Raw genomic sequence first — 7,608 nt, forward strand, 5'->3', positions numbered from 1 at the left:
AAAACAGATAATTGTTAACGAACAAAAACTATCACAAAAACCAAATTGTCAAAAAGCGAAGGAAAGAATTAAGATTCTACAAGCCCAGTTTGCTATAATAATAAATAGAGAGGTGGAGTGGAACATTAAAAAACTAAGGCAAAAAAATTTTGAATTTGCGAATAAATCAGGCAAATGGCTTGCCTGGCAAATCAAAAAAAGGAAGGAGCAAGGTGTAATTAATAAAATAACAGTGGAGGGAGTAGAAAGAACCGACCCCAAAGGAATTAAGAGCGAATTCCTCAGCTATTACAGGAATTTGTATAAAGATCAAGAGAAAGTTGGTTTAAGGAGGATAGAGAGATTCTTGAAGGATAAAAGGGTGCAAAAAATCTCAATAGAGGAAAAGCAACGTTTGAATACACCAATTGGAAATGAGGAAATAGAGGAGGCAATTAAAGATTTAAAGAGGGGTAAGGCACCAGGCCCTGACGGATTCACAGCCGGCTACTACAAGGAAATGAAATCTATTTTGGTGGGACCTCTAAAAACGATTATGAACAATATCTTAAAGAAAGGAGAAACCCCAGAGACCTGGAAAGAGGCATATATTACGTTTATCCCCAAACAGGATGCAGATCCAACCCAGGTTAAAAATTACAGACCAATTTCACTCCTAAACACAGATTATAAGATATTTGCAGGAATTCTGGCAAGAAGGCCAAAGATTTTGCTATCAGAAATTATTCACAGGGACCAGGCGGGATTCCTGCCAGGTCGGCAGATGAGAGACAACACAAGAAATATAATTAATATGCTAGAATACCTGTCTGTTAGGATTGACAAACAAGCTATAATGGTGTTTGTAGATGCCGAGAAGGCATTCGATAACGTGATATGGAACTTTATGTTGAAGAACTTAGAACACATGGATGTGGGTAACGATTTCTTTAATGGGGTAAAAGCAATATACACAGAACAGAAGGCCAAATTGATCATAAACAATATGGTGACGGAGGAGATAAGGATACAGAAGGGAACAAGACAAGGATGTCCGCTTTCTCCGTTACTATTTATAACTGTGTTAGAAGTCCTTATGAACTCAATAAGACAAAACGATAATATAAAAGGAGTATCAGTAGGACAGAATGTTTATAAGACCAAAGCCTTCGCCGACGACTTAGTAATAATGACAGAAGAACCAGCAATGGCAATAGGGGAAATATTAAAGGAAATAGAACAATTTGGAGAAGTGGCAGGCTTTAAATTAAACAAGACAAAAACGAAAATGATAGGAAAAAACGTGGACCCAAAGATAATTGAAACAATCCAACAACAATCGCAGATAGAGATGGTCAAAAAAGTCAAATATCTCGGCATCTGGTTAACACCTAAAAACATAGACTTATTTAAAAATAATTATGAGCCGATGTGGAAGGAAATAAAGAAAGATTTAGAGAAATGGGGAGGGCTAAAATTGTCACTCTGGGGAAGGATTAATGTAATCAAGATGAATGTCTTATCGAGGTTGATGTTTCTATTCCAGACCATCCCTATAATCAAAGGGAGTCGAATCTTTAAGGAATGGCAAAGGATAGTCTCAAGATTCATATGGCAGGGCAAAAAACCCAGAATTCAGTTTAAATTACTGACAGACGTAAAGGAAAGAGGGGGCTTTGCCCTGCCGGATCTGAAACTGTACTATGAGGCATCATGCCTATGTTGGATAAAAGAATGGGTAAAATTGGTGAATACGGAGCTGCTCGACTTAGAGGGCTTCGATAATAGATTCGGCTGGCACGCGTACTTATGGAAGAACAAAAGGAAAGAACACAAGGGGTTTGCGAATCACATTTTTAGAGGGCCGCTAATCGAAGTTTGGGAAAGATATCAAAATCTGTTAGAGCCGAAAACACCACATTGGCTTTCACCTCTCGAAGTAATGAGTACAAAAACCATTAATATGAGAAGCAATTGGGCAACTTATGATCAGCTACTAACTAAGGTTGAAGGGAAATGGAAGCTAAAACCGTATGAGCAAATAAAGGAACATGTTTACGATTGGCTACATCACCATCAGGTGAATCAGATGTTTAGTAGAGATATCAAAGAAAGAGGCTATGCAGATAAAGACTCAAAATTCCAGACAGAAATAATAAACAATAAAGTGAAAATTATATCTAAGATAAATAGGATGTTGTTGGACTGGAATTTAGGCGATGAGGAAGTCAAATCGGTGATGATCCATTGGTCAAGGGATATAGGTCATAGTATACAGTTTGAGGATTGGGAGAAACTTTGGAAGGAGGGGGTAAACTTTACGGCGTGTACTTCGATAAGGGAAAACGTCATGAAGATGTTTTATAGGTGGTACTTGACACCCATGAAATTATCAAAAATGTATAAGGTGGATAATAAGTGCTGGAGATGTAAAGACATAGAGGGCTCCTTCTACCATATGTGGTGGGAGTGCCGAAGGGTGAAACAATTTTGGGAGAAAGTACACACTGAATTGAAGAAGATATTAAAGTACACGTTCATAAAGAAACCAGAAATCTTTCTTCTAGGGATATTAGGACAAGAGATAAAAAAGGAAGATCGCAGATTGGTATACTATGCGGTTACGGCAGCAAGGGTAGTATTAGCCCAGAAGTGGAAACTACGGGAAACCCCAACGGTGGAGGAGTGGAGATCTAAGTTGTCAGATTACGCAGAGTTGGATAGATTAACAGGAAAAGTTAGATACATAAGAGACCAAGTGTTCACCAAAGATTGGGAAAAGTATGTAGATTATCTGGAATGTATTAGTGAAGGGCAAATAACGCTAAAGGGATTTAGAGACGCACTGTGAAAGACTAAGAGTTATTGTGCAAAGCAAACAGGAATTAGGAATCGGTATAATGACAATATAAGTAATGAAACGTGTAATTTTATTTATTGCTTCGAATGATTTACGGACAGGCTGAAGGAAGCCCCGTAAGAGACAACTATGTTATGGATGATATGGAAATGATAATTGCTGTTTATTATTTTTAATTTTTCTTTTCTGTGTATTTTCTTTGTATTTGTGTGTTACCTTGTGTTCTTTTTGGAAATAACTAATAAAAAGAAAAAAGAAAACATATGGCCGGGGTATAAATAATAAATTGTTGTTGTTGTTGTTGTTGTTGTTGTCATTGAGTGCAGACCCTCCAAGGGTCCCTACGTTCCAGGGACAGTCCCAGATTCACAGAAGCCGTCCCGGTTTCTGATTTGATCCCAGAATGTCCCGCTTTTCCTTAGGATGTCCCTATTTTCACTGGGAAAATGTTGGAGGGTATGGACTAATCCCCAAGCCATCTGGTGGCAGAACTGTATTGGGAAGATTTTTTTTATAATGTTTAATGTTTTCTTATGTTTTTATATATGTTGGAAGTCATCCAGAGTGGCTGGGGCAAGCCAGTCAGACGAGTGGGATATAAATAATAAAGTTGTTGTTCTTGTTAAATAGGACATCCCTATTTTCATCGGAGAAATGTTGGAAGGTATGACAGTGTAGTTTCCTCACATGTGAGTGGTTTGTTCCACAGGCTGTGCATACAGTGGTACCTCGGGTTAAGTACTTAATTCATTCCAGAGGTCTGTACTTAACCTGAAACTGTTCTTAACCTGAAGCACCACTTTAGCTAATGGGGCCTCCCACTGCCGCCGGAGCACGATTTCTGTTCTCATCCTGAAGCCAAGTTCTTAACCTGAAGCACTATTTCTGGGTTTGCGGAGTCTGTAACCTGAAGCGTATGTAACCTGAAGTGTATGTAACCCGAGGTACCACTGTATATGCAAATGTGGGAGTGGCTGCCAAGACCATATAGCATTGGTCCTGAAATACCTACATTGGCTCCCAGTACATTTCCGAGCACAATTCAAAGCCCTAAACAGCCTTGGCCCTGTATACCTGAAGGAGCGTCTCCACCCCCATTATTCAGCTAGGACACTGAGGTCCAGCTCCAAAGGTCTTCTGGCGGTTCCCTCACTGCGATAAGTGAAGCTACAGGGAACCAGGCAGAGGGCCTTCTCAGTAGTGGGGCCCACCCTGTGGAACGCCTTCCCATCAGATGTCAAGGATATAAACAAATATCTGACTTTTACAAGACATCTGAAGGCATCTTAGGGAAGTTTTTAATGTTTGATGTTTTATTGTGTTTTTTTATATTCTGCTGGGATCAAATCAGAGTGGCTGGGGAAACCCAGCCAAATGGACAGTGTATAAATAATTTAAAAATTATTATTATTATTATTATTATTATTATTATTATTATTATTATTATTACAAAACTATCAAAGGCTGAGGGCTGATAAATTCTGGATATTTTGGTTTAAACAGGGAGTGCTTCTGGAAAAACTGGGCATTTGCCATAGGTATATCATCTGGAGGGCTGTGTACAAGGCAATGTCACCAATAAAGGACTCCAAGTTGATCATAAAGGACCTGGTTTTTGATGAGGTGCCAGTGAGGGTGTACTGGCCCAAGACATCACATGCTGGGAACAGGAGAGGAATCATCTATCTTCATGGAGGCGCTGGACGCTTTGGAAGCATCCATAAGTTCTTTGAAATAGTTTCAAAATGGTTCATGATATCATGTGAAGAGAATTTGGGGTGGTACTTTCATGTAAAGTTCCTGGGAGTGGTTTGTACTTCTCCTGTAGGCAGTTTAAGTTTAGTGTCAGGGTCAAGGGAAAAAATCCTTAAAATATCAAAGAAGGTTTTTTTCTGATTCGTGCCTCAAAGGACTTCTATGAAAGGGCTTCCAGAGGTGATTGGAAATAACTGGAAATAAGCCCAGAAATGTGGGTGGAAGTTTGGTTCTGTTCTGATTTTCACCCATTGACACTGCTCTCTTACTGATCAGTAAAATCCACATAGTGGTTTTCAGCTGGTGGTGCCCCATTGACAAAGAGTTCAATCCAACTCAGCTTTTCCCAGATGAGAACCATGAAAAGTCACTGTTTTCTACAGTCAGGTGTCATATACACCTCATGACATAAAAATAGATGAATAAGCAGATCGAAATGAGTCCTATCTCTTGATTTCGACAGATTTACTTTCAGTAGGACTAGCACTGTACCCAACTCACAATGATTCCAATGTGAATGACCAGGAAAAAAATGGTAATGGGGGGGGGGGGCTTGCACTTTCTTCCAGGAGCCTCTGAAAGGGTTTGTCGTTCCATTGCCCACCTAAGTGATTCAGTAGTTGTGAGTGTCGGGTAAGTGGCTTCACTCTCATTGTATCAGAAAGAATGTGTAATGCCCCCCAGCTTCTACCTTTCTGAAGACCTAAACCAATAATAATAATAATAATAATAATAATAATAATAATAGATTTTTTAAATTATAGGCTCCCCATCTGACTGGGTTGCCGCAGGCACTCTGGGTGGCTCCCAACAAAACACAGTAAAAATACAATACAGTCATACCTCTTGTTACGTTTGGTTCAGGTTACATTCTTTCAAGATACATCCCGCAGCGACTTGGATGTCTTCTAAACAGGGCTGCCTTCAGATGTCTTCTAAAAGTTTGGTAGTTGTTTTTCTCTTTGACATTTGGTGGGAGGGTATTCCATAGATGGGTGCCACTACCGAGAAGGCCCTCTGCCTCGTTATCTGCAACTTGGCTTCTCACAGCGAGGGAACCGCCAGAAGGCCCTTGGTGCTGGACCTCAGTGTCTGAGCAGAACGATGGAGGTGGAGACGCTCCTTCAGGTATACTGGACTGAGGCCGTGTAGGGCATCCATGACAGATGGCCAAAATGGTCTGTATGTGATTGAATGTGGGCAACCTTTTGCTTTATCTTTAGATTTTGTTTAGCTCCTGAGCATCCGTATCCAGTCCCATTCCTGGACTGCTGGACTGCTGCAATCCACTTTCTGAAGAACGCAAAGGAATACGGAGTGGACCCCAGCTGCATCGCCATTGTTGGGGAGAGTAGCAGGGGGACATTTGCCGCGGCCGTTTGTCAAGAGCTGGTGACCAGAGAGGACCTGCCAAGACTGCGAGGTCAGGTCCTGATCTTCCTACAGACAGGGTACTTAGATTTGCCCTCCTATCAGCAAAACCAAGCAGTCCCTCCCTTGTTCAGGAAACAAGCTGTCCATTTTGGCTTGAGACATCTCACCGAGAAGGAGATCGATGTGGATGGAGTTATCAAAGGCGCCCATATCCCTTACGATTTGAGGGAGAAATACCGGAAATGGATCAACCTTGATTACATTCCAGAAGAATTCAAGGCTAGGGGTTACGTCCCTAAAGCACCTGCCCCATTTTCAGAAGAACTTTATGAGAAGAAGAAGAAGAAGAAGAGAAGAGTTTGGATTTGATATCCCGCCTTTCACTCCCTTTAAGGAGTCTCAAAGCGGCTAACAATCTCCTTTCCCTTCCTCCCCCACAACAAACACTCTGTGAGGTGAGTGAGGCTGAGAGACTTCAGAGAAGTGTGACTAGCCCAAGGTCACCCAGCAGCTGCATGTGGAGGAGCAGGGAAGCGAACCCGGTTCACCAGATTATGAGACTACCGCTCTTAACCACTACACCACACTGGCTCCACCACACTGGAGCAAGTTAAAAGAGCTGGAGAGGCCATCTATGCTCCTCTTTTAGCGGAGGATCACATAATCCGCCAACTCCCTGAGACTTTCATTCTAACCTGCGAGTATGATGTCCTCTGAGACGACGGGCTGTTGTACAAGAAGCGGTTAGAGGACAACGGGGTGCCAGTGACATACCACAATCTTCCAGACGCAAGCCATGCAACCATGAGCTTTTACAGTATGGGGCCCCTTGAACTACCAAACTCCAAGATATGTATGCAGCATGTAGTACAGTTCTTAAAAGGTTTATAGAAACGAAATGTATAAGATGAGAAATAACAAACATTGGAAATGTAAAGAAAAGGAGGGGAACTTTTATTACATGTGGTGGACTTGTTGCAAGGTGAATAGCTTATTGGGAAATGATATATAACGAGTTAAAGAAAATGTTTAAAAGTACAGTGGTACCTCGGGTTACATACGCTTCAGGTTAAAGACTCTGCTAACCTAGAAATATTACCTCGGGTTAAGAACTTTGCTTCAGGATGAGAACAGAAATCGTGCTCTGGCGGCGTGGCGGCGGCAGGAGGCCCCATTAGCTAAAGTGGTGCTTCAGGTTAAGAACAGTTTCAGGTTAATAACGGACCTCTGGAACAAACTAAGTACTTAACCTGAGGAACCACTGACGAGTTAAAGAAAAGTACAGTGGTACCTCGGGTTACATACGCTTCAGGTTACATACACTTCAGGTTAAAGACTCCACTAACCCATAAATAGTACCTCGGGTTAAGAACTTTGCTTCAGGATGAGAACAGAAATTGTGCTCCGGTGGCACAGCACCAGCAGCAGGAGGGCCCATTAGCTAAAGTGGTGCTTCAGGTTAAGAACAGTTTCAGGTTAAGAACGGACCTCCGGAACGAATTAAGTACTTAACCCGAGGTGCCACTGTACCTTTGTGGGGAAAAACAGAGGCATTTTTGTTAGGTATAGTAGGGGAAGAGATCCCAAATAGAGATATAAAACTGTTTATTTTTGCGACAACTGCAGCAAGAACTCCTTTA

General features: G+C 41.5%; 1 pseudogene across 1 annotated transcript; it reads left to right on the top strand.

Moving 5' to 3' along the window:
- Window positions 1-5,132: 5,132 nt before the first annotated feature.
- Window positions 5,133-6,337, top strand: LOC310839565 (arylacetamide deacetylase-like 3 pseudogene; annotated as a pseudogene). The gene is made up of 2 exons (XR_014568593.1): window positions 5,133-5,227; window positions 5,818-6,337. The product of XR_014568593.1 is annotated as an arylacetamide deacetylase-like 3 pseudogene (transcript).
- The last annotated feature ends 1,271 nt before the right edge of the window (window positions 6,338-7,608 follow it).

This window comes from Podarcis gaigeae (genome assembly GCF_964106915.1).
Source record: "Podarcis gaigeae genome assembly, chromosome: 2".
Lineage (NCBI taxonomy): Eukaryota > Metazoa > Chordata > Lepidosauria > Squamata > Lacertidae > Podarcis > Podarcis gaigeae.